The 24,091-nt window shown below is 36.5% G+C and overlaps 1 protein-coding gene across 4 annotated transcripts in view; it reads right to left on the bottom strand.

Moving 5' to 3' along the window:
- Positions 1–24,091, bottom strand: part of LOC122713623 (zinc finger homeobox protein 4) — a 308,595-nt gene that overhangs the window by 106,756 nt on the left and 177,748 nt on the right. For all 4 annotated transcript variants that reach the window (XM_043934229.1, XM_043934230.1, XM_043934233.1 and 1 more), the window contains one exon: positions 2,493–2,581. The gene's annotated coding sequence lies outside the window, so the exon portion shown is untranslated. The remainder of the gene's footprint in view (positions 1–2,492; positions 2,582–24,091) is intronic.

The following is a 24,091-nucleotide window of genomic DNA, read 5'->3' as shown; positions in this document are numbered from 1 at the left end:
AATCTGGCAACGAATGGAAACACGGTTTAACGTTAAACGATTGCTTAATCCTTGTGCAGCACGAACACGGGGACAGAAGACGAGAGGTGTCATCCTCTGTTGTGCTACATTATTTTTCGCGTATTTTCCGCCGAAAGTGGAGAAATGGTGTCGTTTGTCACCGGATGAAGACTTGTTTACGCGAGTGGATAACACGCGTGCCTTTTTATCAGGATCATCATTTGTATGGATAAATTTCGACAGACGTAAGAGAATGCTTTTGCTAAACTGGCATCGTATAAACGTGTAATCAAATTGTGTAATTTAAAATATTTAAATTTACCTTGAATGGAAGCAGTTCAAAAATATACAATATCAACAAATAGTATGAATAGTAATAACAAAAATTTAACATTCATAAAGAAAAAAAGAATCTGTTATTTAAATCTATCCAAAGGATCTATTAAAAATTTTCCTCCTAAAAAAATATAAAGAAAAAGTAACAATTTTCTCTGTACAACGGGCGAAACGAAAAATCGTAATACCCCTTAATTTGATGGCGCCATGGACGAACGAACGGAGGTGGTTGCCACGTTCTACCCTGTGGCCGTGGTAAAACCGACAAACCGGTGGCCCAGCCGTCCCCCGTAATTTTTTAATTACGGGGCCACGTCTCTCAGTCACTCAGCTCCGGTGACTTGCAACCGGTGTCTAGAATCCACTCCCTAATTTTTAATAACACCTAGCGCCGGGAAGAGAAAGAGAGAGAGAGAGAGAGAGAGAGAGAGAGAGAGAGAAAGAGAGAGCCGGTAATAAGTTTGTAGGCGGTCCTCCGGGTGGGTTTCGAGCCTCCTCCGGTCGAGGAAAGGAGAGGGAACTACCGGAAAACATATTGGTAGCGGTCGACGAAAATCTATTTTGTGGTGGATGGGATCAAATTAAGGAGGAATTATTCGACCGACTCAAATCGTTCGAGGCTTTTTTTTTTTTTGATTTTGGAATTTTTATTTATCCGTGATTCGAAATTATTCGTCATTAAGGAGCACGTGATTTGTGTTTAAATTATTCTCGGGTATAAATAATGAATAAGTGAATTGTGGAAATATTAGGATTAAATAAATATTCGAGAGTTTAATCTGGCGAATAAAAGTTTCGACAGAAATTCAATAATGTATTGCTCAATTTGAATATTAAATTTATTTATGATTAAACAGTTTAGTTTAATGCAACTATCTATATTATTGAATTCTGAATATCGAATATGGAATGATTTATCATAAACAAATTTTTCAAGATGAAAAGCAAAAATTCGATATCAACATCTGTACATACATATTTAGGGACGTCGCGATGAACTATTAAAATTACATATCCTACGGAAAATATCCCCCATTTATACGCAATATTCACATCGCTCAATCGATTTTCTCGTTGAAATATTCATTTCATCACACAACGTTTCTTCGAATTACGATCAAGCTTCTCACAGTTGTTATTACAATCTTATTTGGTTAGACAGAGTTCCATGAAAATAATATTCAGATGTATGAAATTTTTATTCGATTTAAGTGTATAAAAATATATCTAAATATATATATATAGATAAATAAATATATAAAGTATCCAGAATATTAAGGGAATTACGAAAATATTTTATCTCCTCTCATTAAAAATAATATCAATAAAAAATTTAATTCGATTACCATAATGTATTAAAATTTATAATTAATCATCATTAATAATGATTAATCACCTCGTTATAAAATTCCCTGCATCTGAAAAATTTCGAAATTGAATCAGATCGTTTTCTCGAAACCTGATACAATTTCAAATGTAAAAGAAAAGCCGGATGGAAGGGTAAAAATGAGCAAGAATTCGGGCGTTTTTCGAGTCAACGTCATCCCGATGGATAGGAAGCAACGACAGCCGGCCGAGCAATACGCGGGTTTTATTATGCGCGCGATCCGCGCGCGCCTTCTAACCGGAGCTTATGAATAAATATCGCGATTTCCGTCGGCGGAGAGATCGAGGGAGCCTGGCATCGACGGTGCGCCAACAGGACGGATCGATAAAAATTCGTCTCGTACACCGAGCCGCCATAAATATTCCAATAAAGGTCGGCCGTGCGTCGTCGGACCGCCTTGAGAACGTTTCGTCTCTGTCCCTATATTCAATGTTGGATGTGGTCGGTTTAAGTCGCGTGAAACGCGAGAAAAATTTCCCTTGGATATTCTTTCCTTTCTTTCTTCTCTCTCTCTCTCTCTCTCTCTCTCTCCCTTTTTTTTGGTTTCGAAATCGACATTTCGTGATAATCGTGGATCGAAGATTCGAATTTTCGGTCAATAGTCGCGTTGATAATTGAATTGAATTTCTTTTATATGACGTTAATTTCTTTTTGATAATTTATTTATTTCGTATGAGAATATTTTTCGATGAATAATTTGTAAAATATTTTAATTTGGAGATATATCTTGTTATAGTTAGATAAAAATATATATAAATTTGAACAGTACCTTTGGTAAGTAGTGTCGTCGATTTAACGGAAAGTAGAAACTTTAAATTTGGTATTAAAGTGGGCCGTTTTCGCTTGCATGACCTGAAACTGAAACAAGACGTATTTAAATTCGATGCCAATATCGGTGTTGAGATTTTAAAATGCGCTTTCTTTTTCTTTTTTTCTTTGTATCTTAAATTAACTGTAATCACGTCTGAACATGATTTGCACTAAATTTATATTGAGTTACACGATTAGAATAACTTTCTTCATTTTTTTAATCGAATTCAAATAAATAAATTGGACACCTTCTTATAGAATAATTGATTATGTCTAATTACATAGCCTGAAAATAGGTAAAGCAATAATGACGAATTTTTTTCAAAATTTTTCTTCTAAATATAAATTATTTCAAGATCAATATTCTGCATTTTAATAATTTTCAAAATCCTCTTAAAAATCCCAAATTCAAGAATCTAGAAGTAAAAGGATAAACCTTTAAAATTCCCGATTTCAAATTAAAAATTACGAAAAAAATAATATTAGAATAAAAAATAAAATTTAAAAAAAAAAAGTTAAATTCTCGAAATCTCGAAAACCTTTTCTTTCGTCCCTCTATCGATGCGGTCGAAAACATCGAAAGGGTCGAGCATGATGAGATATTCGTCGACATTTCGATTACGCAACGATAGACCGTTTCGAAAATCGTTCGATGATCGCTATCGTATCCAACTGACCATTCAATTTAAATATTTAACGGGGAAGGGAATTATATAGCGGTCCATTATCCTCGGCGATGCTGTGTGCGCGCGCGAGCCATTATTATTAATGTTACTATTTACCATCGGTGCTGGCGCAATTGTCATCACGCCAGACAGTACGCGGCACTAATTACCGTCACGGCAGCCTATTGTTCCACTTAAAGTTGATTGTTATCGTTACGCAAATTGCAGCCAATGCGGTGCGCGCCAGTAATGATTTCGCACCGATATCAATTCCGCCGTGTCTCTGTGTAGGAGATCGTAAATGCACTGTATACATCTCGCTTGAAACTTGTGGGATAACTTATATATATATATATATATATATATATACATAAATTTGTTGGTAAATTAGGAAACATCATTATCCATTTTCTAAAAGCTATTTTCCTTCTACTTATTTTTATTTTATTTTCTGTATCAGAGATAACGAAATATTCGATAAACACGTTATTCATATATTTAATGTGTCGAATTATAAGATTGAAAAGCGATCTTAATTAAACACAATTTAATAACAATTTAAATGATAAATTTAAAATTTTTGAACACGAGTGATACATACGTAATGTACATAGCGAGTGATAATTTTTCTTATTGTTAACGACATTCCGATCGTTAATAAGCGGGGCGGAATAGTTTTCCATTAGCGGCGGACAGCGAATAAATGACCGACTACGTAATCGGACAAAATAATCGCCGGCTAATGTCTTGATAGATTGACGCGATCGATCGAGGTCGATGCGCCGCTGCCTGCCTGCTCCACGAGAATTTGCAAGTCGAGTTTTGCGAAATTCCCTCGAACGAGGGCGATGGGGGATGAGATTGTCGCTGGGGGCTAAGAGTGCTGAGGAGCGCTGGGGGGGATGGGACGAGAATTTGATAGTTTAGCGCTCGAATTTCGAGACGGTTTTTATCTCGATTTGGAGAATTGGCGATGGTGAGACGACATATCGAGAAGCGTATAAATTGAAAGGTCGTCACGAGAAAAGTATTGTCACGTTTGATGCGTGAAATTATTAAATTGAGAATTTTTGTTTTCGCTTTTTCGTTTTGTGCACAAAGGAACGTATGATGTTTAAAAATAAAAATTGATATGTATATATCAATTTATGAATATTGTAAAAATTAAATAATACGTACAGTTTATATTCGATCTTTTGTAAGTGTTTTAATCGTGAAGATTATATAAATTGAATTTGTAATTTTCTATCATCGATGCTATATTTAAACAGAAATTATCGAGTGTTGAAAATATGAAGATTTTATAATAAAACGAATCAAAGTTTCAAAATAATTTTTAAACAATTATTTTTCTTTGTAATTACTTGTATAAGAAAAATTTTAGAATGAGATAAAATAAAACTCTTCGATATTCCATTTTTATTTTTACACATCTTCAAAGTATCATCAAGTAAGATAATTTTTTCTGGAAAAAATTAGACAAAATTAGACACAAATTCAAAGAATAGAAACAATGCAAAATTTTCACGTGTCTACACAATATACGTAATTCAAATTTCGCATAAAAGCGCAAAGTCCAATCACCAACAAACTAAAATAAAAAGATTCTCTCAAAGAGACACTTTTCTTCGTTCTATCCAACTAATAAACAACGACGAGAAATCGTATCTACGTTAAGAACAACTTAAAAAAAAAAAGGGAAGGGAAGGGAGGAACACACTTTCACCCCGTTTGAATCTAATCAGTTTCGCAAAGCAGCGTTTTTGCCCCATCGTAAAATCAAGAACAAAGATTCTTCGTTCGACAGATATACAGATCCTTTGAAGTAACGCGGCGTTTTAAGATAAAATTCCGTCGCGGCTTCGATCGTAATTATCCGGCCGGTGTTTATAAATCACCATGGATCAATTAATGCATCGAAAGAGGGGAGGAGGGAGCGAGATGGGGGGAGGGGGAGGGGAAAAAAAAGGGGGCCAGCAAAGGTAGAAAGCATGCGCCGTTTTATAATACAGTCCGCGATCTTAAATCAACGTCCTTTCCTTGGCCGGAGATAAATCTTGCGCGGTCGAGTTCTCGACCTAAGAAATATAAATACGATTGTGCATAGAAACGGGGCGTTTTGTCGCTCGAAGCGCGGGGAACGGTCCTCGCGATTTCACCTCGCGTCCTGGAAACGCTTTTATCTTTATAACTGCGATGGAATCGAAATTTTGGAAGAAATTTTTTTTTTTTTTTTTTTTACGATAGATTTGCGTAAGTGTAGAAATTTTACGAAGTTTTGGAATATTTTTGTAACGTTTCGGAGAATTGAATATTCAATGGAATATTCATTTTTACGTGGTAATAATATTTAGTGAAAGATTCATTTACTTGAAATAAGAATATCTTTATCTTTGGAAAATGATATGTTAATTGTTAATTAAAACTTTAGAATAATTAATAAAATGAAAACTTCTTTTTTGTATTTATTTTGAATATATATATATATTTGTACATTTGAACATTTTTTTTTTTAAAACCAAACTTTTAAACGCAAAAACAGATTTGATTAAGAATTAATTTATATAAAAATAGTTTATTCAATTTTATACCAATTGTAGAAAAATCAAAATTTTTAATAAATCTTCTTCATCCTATACAAAACCTTGACACGAATCACACTTTCACTTTACATCTTCCCATCGACGTAATCAATTATATTTCCAACAATATTCTACCGTTGCAAGATTTCCATTAAATTTATAATAACAAAATAATTTCGCAAATTCTTTAACGATAATATAAGAAAAAGAATCGATATGGTAATGTCAGTCCAACAGGAAGGTTGATGACGAATTTCTTGGGAAAGGAAGCGTCTGCGACGAGCGCTGCAACGCGAGTGGACGCCTCCGGCTCGGACAGCGTCTCTTATTAGCCGCTAAGGCGTCGCGACGCCCTGGTTGCAGAAAAATCCGCGAGATGGGGACGCCCGTAAAGCTGGACGCCACGAGACACGAGGAGGGATTACAGATCTTTTTCTTTTTTTTTTTTCCTCCACCCCATTCAATCTTATTCATCCTCGTCGGATATTCATCGCATCCAGACGTGTAAATTACAACTTCATTTCGCATATTTTTAAGCAATTTTTCGACTCATCGATATCTCTTCATATTCTAAATAAACATTTTCTAAACTCATAAAACGAATCTCCCTCTTTTTAATCCTTCTCACTCTCAAACTCAAAGTAAGTGAATATATATATCCAATTCGTCGCAAAGATATCATAATTTAAGTTAAATAAAAAAAAAAAAAAATGCTAAAAGATATTACCAAAATATTTTTTAAAACCATCGATATCTCCAATAACTCCAACAAGAAATATCGCTTATTACACGACCTAATAAAAATTCCTTACGAGCCCCGAAAATCCGAGCCGCACGAAGAATCCGAGGAACGCAACAGTGCCGTGCCATCCACCCTCGCCACCACCAAAATTTCCCTCCTCCCCCGCAGCAAGCCTGTTGACGCGTCGCGAGAGAGAGAGAGAGAGAGAGAAACGCGGTCGTTCCCATTCCTTCCCCGATGGCGCAACAGAAATATCGACTCAAGTTTTAACATACACCTCCTCGTATGGCCGCCCAGAGTGCATCTGGGCTGTCGTCATGGGAATATAAAAGGGAGTTGCAGCGAGATAGACAGGAAGGAGGAACGTGGAGGGTGGAACGGGGGAGCCGGAGGGATAACAAGGGACCGTGCCTTGGATGGGATGAGTCTAAGATAGGGAAGGGAGGGAGGTTTGAGAGAGAGAGAGAGAGAGAAAGATCTCGAAGGAGAGATGCTTGTCACCTCCTACATCTTACACCTCCGCGAGAACCTCGGATCCCGCGCTCCACATACGCCTCCCTTTTCTGCATCCCTCGGCTCCCTTCGCTCCACCCTCGTGCGCCGCTTCCGCGTCGTCTTCTCAGCCGCCGCTAACCGTCCACCCCTCCTCCCTCCTTAGAGGGTAGAGGCGCGGAAGGGAGGAGAGGAAGCGCGGAGAAAAAGGTGGCCGAAGCGAAGGAGGGGATGCGCTTCGAGCATAGCTAACTAGCTGAATCTGAATCAATACTTACTTCCGCCCCCTCGACCGACCACCCTCTCTCTCTCTCTCTCTTTTCTCCATCGTCTCCTCACCTTCCTTCCTCCACCTTCCTTTTTTAGAAAGGACTTTCGGGCCACCACCATCCCTCACCACCTAGAGACCACCATTACCATCCGCGTTACTGTCTCTCCACGCGTCTCTCCTCCCTTTCTCCCTGCTCACCCGACCCCTCCAACTCCTCCTCCTCCTCCTCCTCCTCCTTCTGTTCCCTCTGCTCACATTAGTCGCGACTCGTTCCAATCCTTATCGGCAGCAGCCCCTTTTCCTCCCTTTGCGAGCGGCGTTTCTCCATAGTCGCGACGTTTGATCAGCCGAATTCACGCTTCCGCGATCCCCGCCCGTCGTAGATCTCGTTTGCGAGGATCTCGCGGCCGGGCACAGCCGAGCGGAAGATCGGATCGTTCTCTCGGCCAGAAACGAATTTTTTTTTTTTAGGTGGCTTAATTTCGCTCGAGATTCTTGAAGTTTTCGTTTGTGAATTCGATTTTCATTTTTTTCCCCTTTTTTTAGGAAATTGATGATAAGATTGAATTAGATAATTAATTAGATTCTTATATATAGATTAAGAAAGGTATTGATTATTATGGGAAAGTACTTATATTAATCGTTATATTATTATTTTAAAATACTTAAATGATTACGATTAGAAAAGTTTTGATTAGTTTCCATGCGATGATATTTTGTTCTTAAGTATGAATGATATTATAAAATTGTAACAAGTTTGTGTATAAAATTTATTTTGTAATTTGTAACTTGTAAAATTTCATTAATAATAGTATTCTGATAATAATGAAAAAAGTCTCAGAAAATTAATGAAATAATGAACGACAAAAGTTTTATATTTTATATTCCTTTATGCGATATTAATGTCGTAATTTATTTCTGAATAAAAATTTAACCAAATACCACTTTCGTCATTTCTTTAAAATCGTTATTTAAATAACGTGAAACGTTATATTTCGCATCGAACGTCACAAATTCGCAAAACACATCGTGATAATAACGATAAGAATAGAATTCGCCGAAAGACGGATCATTCAGGTTTTTCCCTTGGCAAGATAAAAAAGAAACATTTGCATAAAGAAATACCACGTAACTAGAGGAAGAACAGACCGAAGGCAATTCTGATCTCGGTCTAGCTACTTTAAAATTCGAGTCTTCTCCCGTGGCATCACGATCTACTGGCTGCCACGGCTCGAGGACCGATTCGAGGGGTTGTTTCCCTCTGACGACCTACAGCCATCCCCTCCTCTGGTTTTACGACACCGTTCCACCACAACGCTCTTAAAACACGGAGCTTATCTCTTAAGTAAAAAGTACAGGAAATCCTGGCTTCGTGCAGATTCCACTTCTCACGGTGGAACCAAATTTAATTTCTGTCTGCTAGTATCCGCCTCCGTATGCAATTTATACATCTTGCCTTTGGGGGTTTGTTGACAAACGTTTCACGAAAACCAGATCGTTCGAGCGTGATTGTTTCACTGAGGATTCGATATCGAATGGAAGATTTTATCGAATGGTTTGCTGATTGAAATGTAAGTTTTTTCTTCCTTTCTCTTGCGCGTGTATTCGAATCGATGTAATATATTACAATAGGTAATTAATTGTTATGATTAAAATAATAACGAATTGTATTAGATATATAATTTCTTATATAATAATATTTTTACTTTACTTTGTTTTCTGCTTCGTATTAAATTTTTGCCCTCTTTATAAGAAAAATTCATAAAAATAAAAACTTTATGAATTAAAGAACAGATACATTAATACAAGGTAATAACATTTGTATTACATTTGAAAGTATAATTCTCAATTAGATATGATTTAATTAACGACATTATAAGAGAAGAAATACATATAGTGATTATTTAACACTTCGCATTTTTTTGAATTTGAATCAAAACAAATGCAAAAATTGCTATTCAAAAATATCAACATCAAGTTACAAAATACAATTTAACTTTGCTTCATTATTGACAAAGAAAAAATACAGTAACGCAAATTCTTACATTTCCTCAAGAGGAAACGAAGAAGAATCTTTTCAATGTGTTCCAAAAACCAATCTGCCACCGAAACCAAAAAATCATTCGCAGCACCAATCAAATTAAACCGAAAACTCTCGCAAATCCGTTCGCCAAAACGGCTTCATATTTGCTTTCTCGTTGGGAGAGTGAAGTCGAAATTCGTAGGTGAGATTACGAGTCGAGACGTCGTTCATCGTCTGCCTCGTCCCGCGCCCCCGACCCCCGCAAAAATCCTCCATAATCCGGACCACGGAGATGTTCTTTTATCCCTCGTCGCGGGTATTATAATTCCACTGGCTGGCTAATTGTGTTGCGTGGGTGTGAATATGGTTTATAGTTCGGCGGAAAAGCTGGCCGTGGGCCAGGCAAACGAGCTCACGTGACGTCACGCGACGGAAATACCCGAGCGGGCTAATTAGGCGAGGCACCTCTCCTCTTACGCTCGAATGCAAGCGGAACCCATGCGTCGCGACGTTCTTGCAACAACGTGACTGGAGACGCCGCGTAAGTGAAGCACGTATCGCGTGTCTGAGGTTGAGAGAGAGAGAGAGAGAGAGGGAGAGAAAAAATTGGAGGATGAGAAGTATTCTACTTTTTTTTTCGAGAGGAGGTAAAAACGGAGTTGATGAGGATAGAGAGACAGGTTGATGATGAGGGGTGGTTCTTGCTCAAGTCGAATAAGTTGATCCTTTTTTGGAGTTGTTATGTTATTTGATACGCGATGGAAAATTTTTTAGGTCTTCTTTGCATTTGTGGAATTTTTGTATTGTGCAGTTTGAGGATTATTGTTTTGATTAAGAGAGAATATTTTAACTTTTAAAATTTTGAAAATTAATTGGAGGGATATATCTATAATTTTAGAAACAAAATACAATGATATCGTGTATATTGTTAAACTTGGTTTTATATTTATGCTTGTTTCGATGAGAGGATTTAAGTTGGAAAGGGTTAGTTACAACGGATTTAAAAAGTTTTGTTACTTTAGTTCTCATTCCTGTCTCTCAACTTCATAATGCTAATATAAGTAACAGTAAAATATTTAAAACATGTTTGATCAATATTAATCCAGTATTAGAATTAAAATTTGGTACCTTTAATTTTTTCATCTTATTACTTCAATTTTAATATTAAATTTCAAAGTTTAATTGATAAAATTTATTCTCTGATACTGTAACATGTAATATAAGAAATATACATATTTATTAATTATTGATAAAAAATGATTATTTTCTTAAATAAAATAGATTAGAAAATTAATTAAATTATTTAAATAAAACCATTTTAAATTAATAAATACTTCCTTTAAAAATTTTTATCCTAATATAAATAATCATAATCTTGAATATGCAGAATCCATAATCAAAAACTATACTTATATTAAATTGTTTAGCTCGATTGATGATCAGAATTACTGTCTAGATTTTAAAAAAAGGACAAGATGATTAACCTCAATAGAATCGATTATAGTTCTGCTTTTAATTTAATTTAATCTCGTGGAAATGAGATTTTATCGTATATTTTTAACTATTGCTTATTTCGGCGAAATTGTGTTCCGAAGATACGCAGTAATCTTCAAAGGCTATCCAACTTTAATTTCTAGAGAGCAGTTAACAGTTTCGAAGGCAGTGATGGTTGGCAGGTATTTATAGATTGCTTGATTGACGTTCGTTCTCGTTCCGAGATTCCCTTTGAGATTTTATTAAGACATGTTTATCGCGGAATTTCTAATGTTTATTACGATTGTTATATTTTAATGTTGATAAATTTTATTTGTGTTAACAAGAAACGTCGTGTACAACATCTCGACCAAGCCTTGCTTTTGGCATCGGAGTGAACGACGTAATTACGACCTCACCTCCGGTACATTGTCATACAAGAACGTCTATTTATAAGATCCAATTGAATAATCTGTTAATGAGGAGAGAATCTTGGAAGAAACTTGTTTATACTTGTTTAAGATTCTATTTATATAAGGCTCGAAGGCTTCTATTTATATTCCATTTTTGTTTCTGTATATAATAATTATACAAATACATCATACTTTCATGGATTCAATATATTTTAAATATTATTTATTTAAATTCTTGGATTGGAATGGTACAAAAAAGAAAAAAAATGGTAAGTATATTTTTTATTCTTCAAACAATAAATAATTGAATCCAGGTATGAGGCAACTGCTATTAATGCATACCATTTCATTGTTACGAAATTAAATATGATTGTAAATTTCTGACATATGGAATGTCTCAAATACAGTCCTCACCGATTTTAATGAAATTTGGCAAGATAGAAAAGCAAGACATAAATTGTATTGTATGCAATTGCACAAACTAACTGTTCTAACTACGCCAACGTATTTATTAAACTGAAGCATTCCGTTCCGTTAAATATATTCGATTAAGCTAAATTTTTCCAAATTTTATATAATTATAATTTTGATTATACACTTATTACAAACATAGATCCATTAATCAAACATTATACAGTCAAATCTGATTTATTAAAATTTCAAAATTTAATATATTTTAATAACCGATATATAAACCTAATATAAATCCCACATTTAAATTTCAATTGAGCATATTGAAGATCCACATTTAAAAAAACTTGAAAGACTTAGAAAGAAACGTTTGCTATATCTGCGTCTCAATGTGATGCCTAAAAACCGTTGACCCAAAAAACTACACCCCTACCACGCTATAAAAGACTCGAACGACTCGAGATGAAACGACCCATAACAGAACGTGATCGCAATCTCACGTGTCCTCTCACCAGGCTAAACAACACACGCGTAGAGTCCGCTTCCTGGTCGACGCCGATCGCGTCGCGTAGATCCTTAATTAACCAACGCCCAATCGCAATTCCGGCCGGCGGTGAACAAAGTGAATCGTTCGTCGCCTTTCGTACGCGATTAGAGGAGGCGAAGGGAGGGGAGGAGGGAAAAACGAGGAGGAGAGAGGCCCACGCGTTTCATTTGCATCAGGAACGACGTCGATGCACGCATCGGTTCCCCTCGCGGGCACAGAGCTGTGTAATTAGCGGCGCATAGCAATTAACCGAGGAGCGGCTCTCGCGCGCGCGCGCGCGCGAGGAAGAGAAGAGCCGAGGAGGTGGCGCGCGCGCGAGGACACCCGTTTCCTCGAACAATGTAAACCGGCGTGTAAACGGTGTAAACGCGAGGGGTGGGCAAGCGGGCGTGACTGCGTTAAGTCAAGTTAAGTCGAGGTTAACTCCCTTAATTACTCAGATTTAATCAGTGCCCCGGGCTACGTGTGCGTGTACACACGAGGCACCGTGGGCATAACTAACCGTACGCACGCCGGGAGGAAGAGGAACAGGGATCGGACGAGTTATGAGAATACGAGGCGGGGAAGGGAGAGGGGTTCGGTTGGAAACGGGATACCAGAGACTATTTCGCGATTCTGCTTCGTGCTCCTTGTACGTGTATTATAAGAGTTGGGCGAAATTAATGGTATCTCAAATGGTAATTTAATAGTAATTTTAAATGGAGCTGTTTAATGTTTGGTAACTCATCGATATGTATTATGTATGTCTAAGTTGTATACGTGTCACAAATGCATAAATATTCTTTGGATTTTATTTTAAATGGCGATTTAAGAATAATAATTTTAAGCGAAGCTATTCGTTGTTTGGTAAATAATTTTTATATATATAAATATATATGTACATATTTCTTCGATGATAAGATCTGGACGAAATTTATTTGAAATAATGACTTTAAATAAAGTTATTTATTATTTAATAAATAATGTGTTTCGATTGAGGTTATGTTTATTCAAAATATTTGAGAAAATAATAGATAAAAAATTTGATTATTCGAGGAACACTTATTGAAACGATAAATACAGTAATAATGAATAATGGAATAGACATATATAAGAAATAACAAATATATAAATCATTTCTGAAATATTAAATAAACTATCTAATTATAAGTACATTTATTTACTTTTAGGTTAGATTAATATATTGATACTTAGAATCAGATTTGATGTTATCATTTCTGAAATATTAAATAAATTACCTAATTACAAGTACATTTATTTACTTTTAGGTTAAATTATTGATACTTAGAATCAGATTTGATGTTATTATCATTTCATTGATTAATTACAAGTACATTTATTTACTTTTAGGTTAAGTTAAATTATTGATATTTAGAAATACTCAGACTTGATATTATTCGATTAATTCAAAAATATTGAATTCAAATATTCATATTTATAACAGATTTTGTTACCATTTCCTTCGATTTTATCGCCATAAGCGTTCACAGTTTTATCGTGAATATAGTTTGATATCTAGAATCCGATTCGTATTTATACGTACAACTAGCGTCCAAGATTATTTCGTATATTTCTCTCGCCAAATTTGAAACTACCAACTTCAAATATTATCTATATATAACAATCCAAAATAAATCGCTTGAACGCGAAATAAAATTTGCCCAGCTATACCTACGCACACGGTACGAAGGGGACGACCGCCATGGACGATCCCATGTCAGACGTCGTTTCGAAAGTGTGTATACGCGAGGCGTCCGCGCGCGGTGCAAGTAAGCAGAAGGGCAAGCTCGCTCGCTCGCTCGCTCGCTTGCTTGCTTACTTAACGAAGATTAATTGCGCTCGAGGCAACCGCGCGCGCGTCGCTGCTCAACCCGCTGTTCGAGCATCGCGCTTATTCTCACGTGACCCCACGAAATCTTGACCGTGATCGAGGATCGGGCCGCGGCGGTACGCGGGATTCGAATAATTTCGCGCGACTCCGCTCGTGTCGCTGTCTTCCTATTCATCTTTCCTCCTCCAAACACTCCGTCCCTCCCTCACTGTCGCGCGGATTTTTCGTGATGCCTCGCTCGATTAAGGCGAGTTTACACTTTTCCACACTCTCATCACGAGAGATAAAAGTTTGTTCGAATTTTTTAATTTTTATCCTTTTTTTTTTTTTTATGACACGTAAATAATTTTGTAATTCCGTTTACGTATCTTTTATCAATTTTTTCCACAGAGAAAATATCTTTAATGAATCTAAACAACATGAACGATCGTAGATCGAATTTGTCTTTTTGCATTTTCTCGCTATGAATGGATCGTTCTTTCTATACAAAAGGAGCCTCTCTACAAAAGGAGAGGCTCGTTTCGTTTTATCCATCGATTATTTCGGGTGAGAAAATGGACTTTTTGCAGTGGATGAATCATTCGAAATGCAAAGTGAAAAGTCTAAATTCGCCTTTAGCCGGAGAGCGATGCTCCTCGCGGGTTCAGTTTTAAGCGCGACGTGATTTATACGGTTAAATGAGACACCGCGCGCGGGACGAGCCCGGCAAGAAAAATGATCAGGAGCCGAGGTGATGAAGATTAATGGCGATTAATCCGGCCGGCTGTGATCCATCGGAGATAATCGTTAAGTGACTACACGAAATCTGATCCGGACAGGCAGTGGAAGCTCGCGTGAGCCCTCGTGATGGATCCGTATTGTGACCGTTCAACGACCGTAGAGAATTTATTTTTTGAAGTTGCTCGTTCGATGAATGATCGAAAGAGTTTTTTTTTCTTTTTTGTTTGGCGGGATTAATTTGGAGATTATTGGAAATTATTGGAAGGGATTGTCATTTCAAATTTTTAATTCTACGCATATTTTGTTATAAAATAAATCAATCAGAAGTTTTGAGATTTTAGTTTGAAATTTTTTCTTTTTGGAAAGGAAGAATTTAGAATTTAGAATTATGGTGTTTTTTTTTTTTTTTTAATTTATTAATTAAATTAAATTTTGTAACAAGTGTTGGTGATTTAAGAGTATTCAATGAATGAAACGTTTATCGCTTTTTGTTATTTCGTAAACGTACATACATCTATCAATTTTTATAATAATTTATCGATTACTGTATTGCTTCGTGTTGCTCGTTGTTTTAAACTGTTCATTTAAAAGCAAGAAAATTAATATTTGAAGTTTATAAAAAACACTAGCATTCGAATCTACAGTTATTTGTTTATATCTGTAAAACGAGGCTAACTACGATTTCCATTAATCACTTACAAGGTTAATTATAAGGATTTATACACATAACTGTACATCCTATGGGTAATTGCTTATACAACAAAAATTCATCAAAGTGACTCTCAACCCGAACAAATCTCATTTCCTTTCAATAATCAATATCACGATTATTATTTTAAACTATATTATATACATCATATCATATCGTTCCAATAATAAAACGATTCCAAATTTCCAAAAATCCCTACATTATTCGTAATTTGATATTTTCACTTTGAGAAGATTTCCAAACTCTAACAACAATTTGATATATTTAAAATATCATTTTCCAAATATCGTATCGATTAACATCTCCATATCCAAAGAATCGAAAGGATCAGATTGCCCAGATCAATTTAACGTGCTTAATAAACATTTGAAGAATCAAGAGAAGAAGAATAACGATTCGAATATTATTATACGAACTCTCGAATTAACCTGTGAACGAGATTATCTAAACGTGGCGTATAATTATTTCGCGGTTGAGACGAATGAAGCGAGAAAAAGAGAGAGAGAGAGAAAAGGAATAAAAAAAAGAGAAGGAAGGAAGGAAGAAAGTAAAATAGCCAGTTCTGTATAGGTGCTAGGTAACGTCTCCGCGATAACAATCGCGCGGCACCGCGGGGCGAGGGGCGAAGATTGTGGAGGAGGTGTGGGTGGAGGCGGCGGCCGTGCCGGGGGCCGCTTTTGTTGTGTATAAAATATTATTTCGCCGTGGCCGGGCATTCATTCGGTAGGAGCTTTCCTTGAAAGGCGAGCCTCAAAGATTAAGGACTGGCTGGACGGTAGGATAATTATCAAGAAAAGGAAGAATTCTGAAAGCGCGGCTCAACCGAGACAAAGATGGGGGTGGGGGGGTTGGTAAGGGTATCTTGGTATCTTGACCAACTTCTCCCTCCCCCCTTCCCCTCCCTCGATCCCTCCTGTCTCTTTTTCAACGTTTCCCTCTTACGTCCAGTCAGGACGCCTCCGTTGGATCGTTATTAATTTTTGATCAGGAATTGCGATCTTTTTGATGGATTTTTATATAATAAAATATGAAGAGGAAAGTTGTTCTGTAATTATCGTCTTTTTTTTTATTTAAAAAATTAGTCGATTGACAAAGAGTGCAAACAATTATAATCTTTTTCTATACCATTTATCACAGAAAAAAGATTGAAAAGAAATTGAAAAGATCAGGAATTTAAAATCCGTATCTCTCATTAATATGTGAATTTTAATTGTAAAAAGTGTTTAATGGTTAATTGAAATAAAAATCGATGTTATACAATATATAAAGACCATTCTTTTATTCAATATAAATTCTACCTTCCCCCCTCCCCCCCCCCTCCTCTCCGATATTATATTTCCTTTATCAATCATCAACAAATCCAATCCTCTCCATCTCCCCCTCCCCCCAATTAATTTCATTTTCCTTTCCAACGAGCGTAGTATTTTTATTACTCGATTCATCCCTCCGTGCAATTAATCCCACCCCTCCCCCCTTCAATCTCCCTCCAATAGTTCAATTCACACCTATTCGTTAATCGCCGAGAAATCGCCTCGTTACATCACCGACTTTCAAGGATCAAAGCTGATCTAAAGAAAATTCGTCTTCGAACATTTTCTCTCCCCCCTTGCCAACCGATAAGGGGAAGGAATATTAAGAAACGAATGGGCGCCAGGTTATATCCAGGTTATTCGTACTTTGTATGCGTTATTATATCGGCCTTTCTCTCTCGCGAATATCGCGGGAACAGCTGCCACCACCTCGGCTGGGCAAATAAGGGCCAGAGGGATAATTATACGATGGCTAATTGCCCGACATCTCGTCTCGCCGCGAGACATAACGAAATAATCTCGAGATCTCCTCTCATCCTTTCCCTTTCCACCACCCCCATCCCCCCCTTTCGTTCGTTCCTTTCTTTTCAGGGGCCCGGCTCGGTGTTCTTAACGGAGTAGGGGAGAGAGTGAGAGTGAGAGAGAGAGAGAGAAGCCACCCCCGCGAGGGATCCTTTCCTCCCGGTGAAATTAATTAGACGGACTTCCTGTCACGGTGGAGCGAAGGTTAAAGGCGCGTGGTTGATGAGCTTGCTCCGTCACTGTTGCCTCCTTTATTGCAACGGCCGAGGGAAAAATTCTGAATATATTTCGCGATAGCGCTGATTAATGTTCGCGGGAATTACGGTGGCCGCGAGCTTTTGATGAGGCAATTAGAGGAGCGTCAAGAGCGTGATAAAACGTTCACCGGCCGAGATAAGGTGGGAATTAGCGAACGATTGTCGATAAATGTAATTAGAGTCGTACACAGGGATCGTCCGTGGTGTTTAACAGGTTTATCGTAGGGGTGTTGTGTGGAATTGTTTTTCTACACCATTGCGAGCAAATGGCAAACGGTTTAACGAACATTTGTCTATGAAAGTTTTTTTTTTTTTTTTATAATTCGAAGGTTTTAATTCCTTTTCCTTTTTTCTAATAATACGAACGACAATGACAAATAAGTTGTAACAAGGAATTAAGAATAAATGTAATTTGATTCTTGAATTCTCAAACAATTGAATGTTTTTTATTTGCTAATTTTATAATTTTAACAATGTTAAACGAACAATTATTTATCGAATAAATTTATTTATCGAATAATTTTAGAAAAATTAACATAACAAATAACTTCAGATATAACTTTACGTATCGTTGAACACTAGAAATGCCAATAAAACTATATCAATGCACCAAGAATTTTTATAACACGTAGTGACATTCCTCCAACTTGTCGTAGATATAAATAAATTCCGTTATTTGAAAAAGTTGAAAAATCTGTATTCAAAAGGAAAATTATCATATCGGCAAGAGGAATTTTAATTCGAGGAAATTATAAGTTTTTATCATTATCACACAGCAATTAAATCCAGATAATATCTAGATACGTATATATACATATATATATATATATATATACACACGTAATGTTTATGACATTATGACGTTTATAGATACGCGAGATCTTAGAGTTGGCTAGCGGTAATAAAACTTTGACGAAACAATCGCTTCTGGAAGGCATGCTGCATATTGCCACGTGACACGCTGGAAACTTGTAATATTTTACCATAATAATAACCGTACACGTGTAGACACGAGTCGTAACGAAAATGGAGTTCATTGTCACAGTTGTCTTTCCCTTTGCGTGTGTATATATATATATCGCTATAAAAAGGCTTTGCCGATGATTAATTGCTTTCCATTTGCGTAAACTTGTTTCCGTTCAAACGAACAAACTTTCACCTCAGCCTAGTATCTCCTACACATTCTCCTTCGTTCGTTTCTCGCGCACGTCTACTAATTCTAAATGACTGTTTATATTGAAGATTAATCCTTTACAGAGAAATAATAATATGAGCCATCGTGTACGATATTTTTCATCTTGAAATCAAATTAAATTTGATATTATTAAAATAATTTTAAATAAATTTTTAGATATAAAATATCGTTGTAAACGGAGTTTAAAAGCTTCTTTTTTTTTAGAATAGAATAATTGTATTTATTTTCTTTTAAAAAGATTAATGAGTATTCTATATTTATTCTATATTTATTATATAGAATATAATATTATCTCTTTCCATTGTCGAAGAACAGAAGGGATACAATTAAGTATAATAAAACACCTAAGCAATTCAACGTAAAATTATATTATATTATATAGTTCCACCTGCTACAAAAGCCCAAGTCACAAGCGATAAACCCTCCCTCAAATTAACCATCCATCGATCTCTCTCCCCCTTTCTCTCTCTCTCTCTAGATATTCTCGATCTTCGAATTTCTAACTTTCCACCAAACCCTCCGCCTCCATTATTCCGCAAGCTTGCCCCAGCTTTTAATTTGCAATGTCTTAGGCCAGGATAACACGCGAGCACCCGACTTTTCCTCTTACGGTTGTTCCAGGATTCGAGAGCGTGCAGCTCGAATTCGCCCGAGGAAGGTGGTTTCACGTGCAGAAATGCAGAGAGCCGTCAGCAATTTCACGAGAAACGATTTCTCCTCTCCCTCTTGCCCCCTCCCCCCCCCTCCCTCCCTCCTTCCCTCTTTCTCCGTCCCTCTCCCACTTCAATGCTGTGATTCCAAGGAGGGATCGCGGGATATTCGGCGTTGGCATTATAATCACAGGTTTGGCCGGTCGCGGGGCCAGGAGGGGGTGAGGGGAGGCCCATCGAGAGGATCATTTTCGCGGCGATAATTAGGCAGCGAGTCGCGCGGGTCGTGCTGGTTGCACGATGAAAAATAACGAGGAAATAATTGGCCGTGGAAGATGTTGTACGATGTTCGAGTGTGAGTTTGGATGAGCTTAAAAAAAAAAAAAAAATGAAAAGAAAAAAAAAGAAAAAGGAAATTGAGGAAGTAAGGAAAAGGCGATATTAATTGTGGATAAATTTCTCAGCGAGGATTTATTTTCACGTGGATAATTATTATTGAAAAATATGATAAAATGTGATCGAAATATGGATGAGAATCGTTAAAGGATATCGTTAAAAAATTTTTATAAAAAAAAGCATGTAAGCAATAAAGTATATAAATATATATATATAAATCGATAGATTTGATAGTTTCTATATATTATATACAATTTGTTAACAAATTAAAAATAAAAAAAGAGAGAGAAGGGAAAAAGGTAAGAAAGACGATCTTTTCGCAGAGGATGACGTTGGAGAAGAGGGTGTGTCGTGATGGTGGTGGTGGCTCGAGGTGATGAAGAGGAAGATCGTGGAAGAGGAGGAGGAAGAAGTTAATTAAGTAATAAAAAGTCACCAGGGCTTGCCCTCGAAGAACCTCGGTTGAAATTAAAATAAACATCCCTTAAATGAGTCGCGGCGACGGTATCCACCCCCGCTTAACCGGAGCCGCTAATTAATTCCAGGCCTGTGAAACCGAGAGGAACAAAAAGCTCGGGGTGAATGAAGTGGCTCTGGATTCTGTCCTGGCGTGCCCGGCCCGGAGACGAGAACACGGGGTATGGGGGTGTGGTGGTGAGGGGTGGTGAAGGGATGGGTGTATTAAACACCGCGAAACCAGCCACCGTCTGACTCTTTAATTAGCCACCCCTAAAGCACCGCCATCGGGAGAGTGTCGAGGGTCGGTGTCGAGCAACAGGTGAGATGCAAAGCAAGGGTTATTCTTGGCTTTAGAGCTTGGAGAGGCCGCGGAGGGTGAGTGGCCAGCAACGTACCGTGAACGAATAGCACCCCCGGCCACGCTTTTGGACATTGTGCAAGGATAACAATGGGGAAGGTGGAAAGGTTGATGGTGGACTTTTGTCTTTGGAACTTTTCTTTGGCTTTTGTGTTTGAGCAAATATATATTTATATATATGGTATTTTATTGAGGAAATACATTGAAAGAATTAATAGAGAAAATAGAGAAATATATATTGATTTAAGGAGAATTATGTATAAATGTAGAATAAATTTTTGATATGATAATTTATAATATTTAAAGTTTAATTTTATATAACAATTTTTCCTTTCAAAAGTTGATACATTGCTTTATATGATTATTATTAAATATATAAGATATAGTCACATTCTTGATAATTATTCATAAATTTTCTTCATTCTTTTCATAAATAATATGGAGAAATCGATAACTATGATTTATTATATAATACTATGTATATTTCCAAGACGATATATGATAATATCAAAGAAATAGATTTCAACGCAATTTTTTAATACTTATTTTTAATAATATTACTAAATTTTACAATTGTTTTTGTAGAGAATGAATTTTGTAATGAATTAGAATGAATCAAAAATCAAACTAATTTAAAAAATACAAGTATACTTTTTGCAAAAGTAGAATGAAAATATAGCAATTAATATTGCATTAATAAATTAATCAACATGCTATATACATAATTCAATTAATTAAAACAAACATTTATCTGACATATTACAAAGAAAGAAGAGAAATATCAACCACATATTTATCATCAAGAATCCAACAACTTAAGAAAAAAAAAAGTCAAAATGATCAAGTTATTTTTATTTCAAAAAATTTCAAAAATCAAAAAATTACTGTCGATAATTTTTTCAAATTAATTTTTCAAAATAAAATTAACAGAAAATTCGATGTGATCGATGAAATAAGAAAAGAAAACGTTCGATTCGACACGTGTCATTCAAGAGAGAAAGGTAAAGAAAAAAAAAAAGAAAAGAAAACAAAAAAAATCCTAATCACGTCCGCAAATAAATTTTCCAGCCATAAAAAGAAAAGACCATATACAATATCGCAATCGAAACGGGAACAAATAGATTGTCGCGTGAGAAGGGTCGGATCGTCATCGTGGAGAAAGTGTCGACGCTAATTAAAACCTGTTGAGCGGCGGCTCGTGAAGCTGTGAAAGGATCTCTCGTTGGGAGAAGGGTTGCGAGGCGATGAATATTCCAAGATTGAATCCACTCCGCGAAAGGGTTGGAGGGCTAATGAAAAGCACATTATGACCGGCCTAGGTATCCAGAAACGTCAGTGGAGGAGACAGGGTGGAGAGAGGGTGACAGTCGGCTGTGAGAGCTCGAGATGGTCGAGGGTTAAATGCGATAATTTGCGTGGGAGGGCGAACGTGGCCGGAGACGATAAACCCTCCGCCATTTAATTACGCTTAAAACATGCATTAAATATTGTCGGAGGGTGGAAGCGTCGAGGAAGGGTTGAACCCTTGGCCTCGTTAAATGAGCACAGATTTTCCCTCCTCGACATTCATACCCTTCCGCGGCTTCCCCCCCCCCTGTTACACGGATTTGTAAATCCGTGAAACACCAGCTCTTCTCGCGTGCCACTTCGTAATGCGAGTTTGAGAGTTTTGCTTTGAGAGAATTGAAAATAATTTTACGATTGGGGGGTGTGGAATATTTATTGTGAAATGTGACAAGTGAATAAATAAGATGGAGAAATTAAAATTTATTTAACGAAAATGTATTGATAACGAAGTTTAAATTATTAAGTTATATTATTTCACGATGATTGATGTAATAAGTGAAATATAAAATCAAAGATTTTACGATAGTAGATTCGATGTAGATACTTTGTTTAATAAGTAATGTTTCGATAATATTTTTAAAAAGTTATTTGGCTATTTAAATATTTTACTTTCGATATATGTATTACATCCACGAGAAAGAAACTTTAATTTTACGTCATAAAGAAACCGTTCAAATCCTTAAGCGTAATAACATACCAAATAAAATACGTTTAAAATAATTATTAATCACAAAATTAAAAAAAAAAAAGAAAAAAATAAATCACCTTATCAAAAAATAACCTTCATAATTCAATTCATAACCTTCTCCTCTCCAAACTCATCTAACGATAAATTATTATACACTAGAAACAGTGCAAAAATGCAGTTGTAAAAAAAAAAGAAAAAAAGAAAAACACATCGCCAAAGCAAACACGCACAATTGCATCTCGCGCGGTCAATCCGAACAAAATGATATTTGGCAAATAACGCAATAACATCCACCCGGGCCCCCTTAATCGGCGTAAATATAATTAGCATCGGGCGAGGTGTGGGTGGGGTGTCGAGGCTCGAGTACGTAAATTAGCGAGGCAACCCTTCCGTGAAATTTCAATTATCTCTTTGAACGGCGTTTCGAGTTTAACGAGATTCTTAGATGGTGCTTGAAATTCAAAGGACGAAGCCACTTTACCGGTACCCTAACGAACCCACCTGCCTGCCAGCGTCCACCCTGTTAATTTTAATCGAGGGAGACGCTTTCACGTGAATTAGAAAGGGGGGGTTACGGTTGGGGGGGGGGAGAGAGGCAGGGAGCGAGAGAGAGAGAGAGAGAGAGAGAGATGGTCAGTGGACGGAGCTGCAGCAGGCCGCTCGTAAAAGACCTTCGTATCGAAAGTGTCGTCGCGTCGGTGGATCCGCTTGGGAACCCCGAGCACGATCAAATGAATCAACAGAGACAATTAATAGCCCGGCGAGGACGCCTTGGAAAAGCGTCGGGACGCCGCCAGCCTAGCCGGTCAATGTGTGGACAACAAATCTATCTGGCTGTCCTCCGTGCACACTACCGTGCCAGGCTATCGACCATCCTCCGCGAGAATTCCTTGACACTATCTACGTTTCATGGTTTACAAAACTGTTTACAGAAGTGGTGGTGTTTGTTAGATCTCTTTCTCCTTCTTTTCTTTTTCTTTTTTTTCTTCCCCTTCTCTTTTTTATAGGGAATCACCAGCTTAACGTTTTTCCACGTTTATTGTACTATTTTTCGTGTCGTTTATTATTGGATGGCGATTTTTTTGACGATAGTAGTTGCAAAAATTTCGTTGATGATATAAATATGTATAGATCTCGTCATATCGTGTAAAATTAATATAAATATTTTTGTCTAATAAATAGAGGACGTTTAATGAATCAAATCTTTATTTAAAAGTTACTTTTGTATAATTGTAATGAAAATATAGATTGGCATCTGATCTAGGTGAGGAATAAATTGAAACTTTTGATATTTTCAAGAGTTAATTTATAATTATTTATATATTTACCTATAAAATGATATGATAAATATTCTTTACAAAAAAATAATTTCTTCACGAAACAAAATATTAAAAACGCTCAATCAAAATTCATCATCAACAAACCAACTTTCCTCGTTACCAAAAAGATTAGTAGTAGAAAGCAGCTAATTTAACTTTTTTTTTTTTTTTTTTTTTT

This window comes from Apis laboriosa, unplaced genomic scaffold, assembly GCF_014066325.1.
Source record: "Apis laboriosa isolate Shangri-la unplaced genomic scaffold, ASM1406632v1 scaffold25_cov139, whole genome shotgun sequence".
In the NCBI taxonomy this organism is placed as follows: domain Eukaryota; kingdom Metazoa; phylum Arthropoda; class Insecta; order Hymenoptera; family Apidae; genus Apis; species Apis laboriosa.
This window is presented reverse-complemented; position numbering and strand designations above follow the sequence as displayed.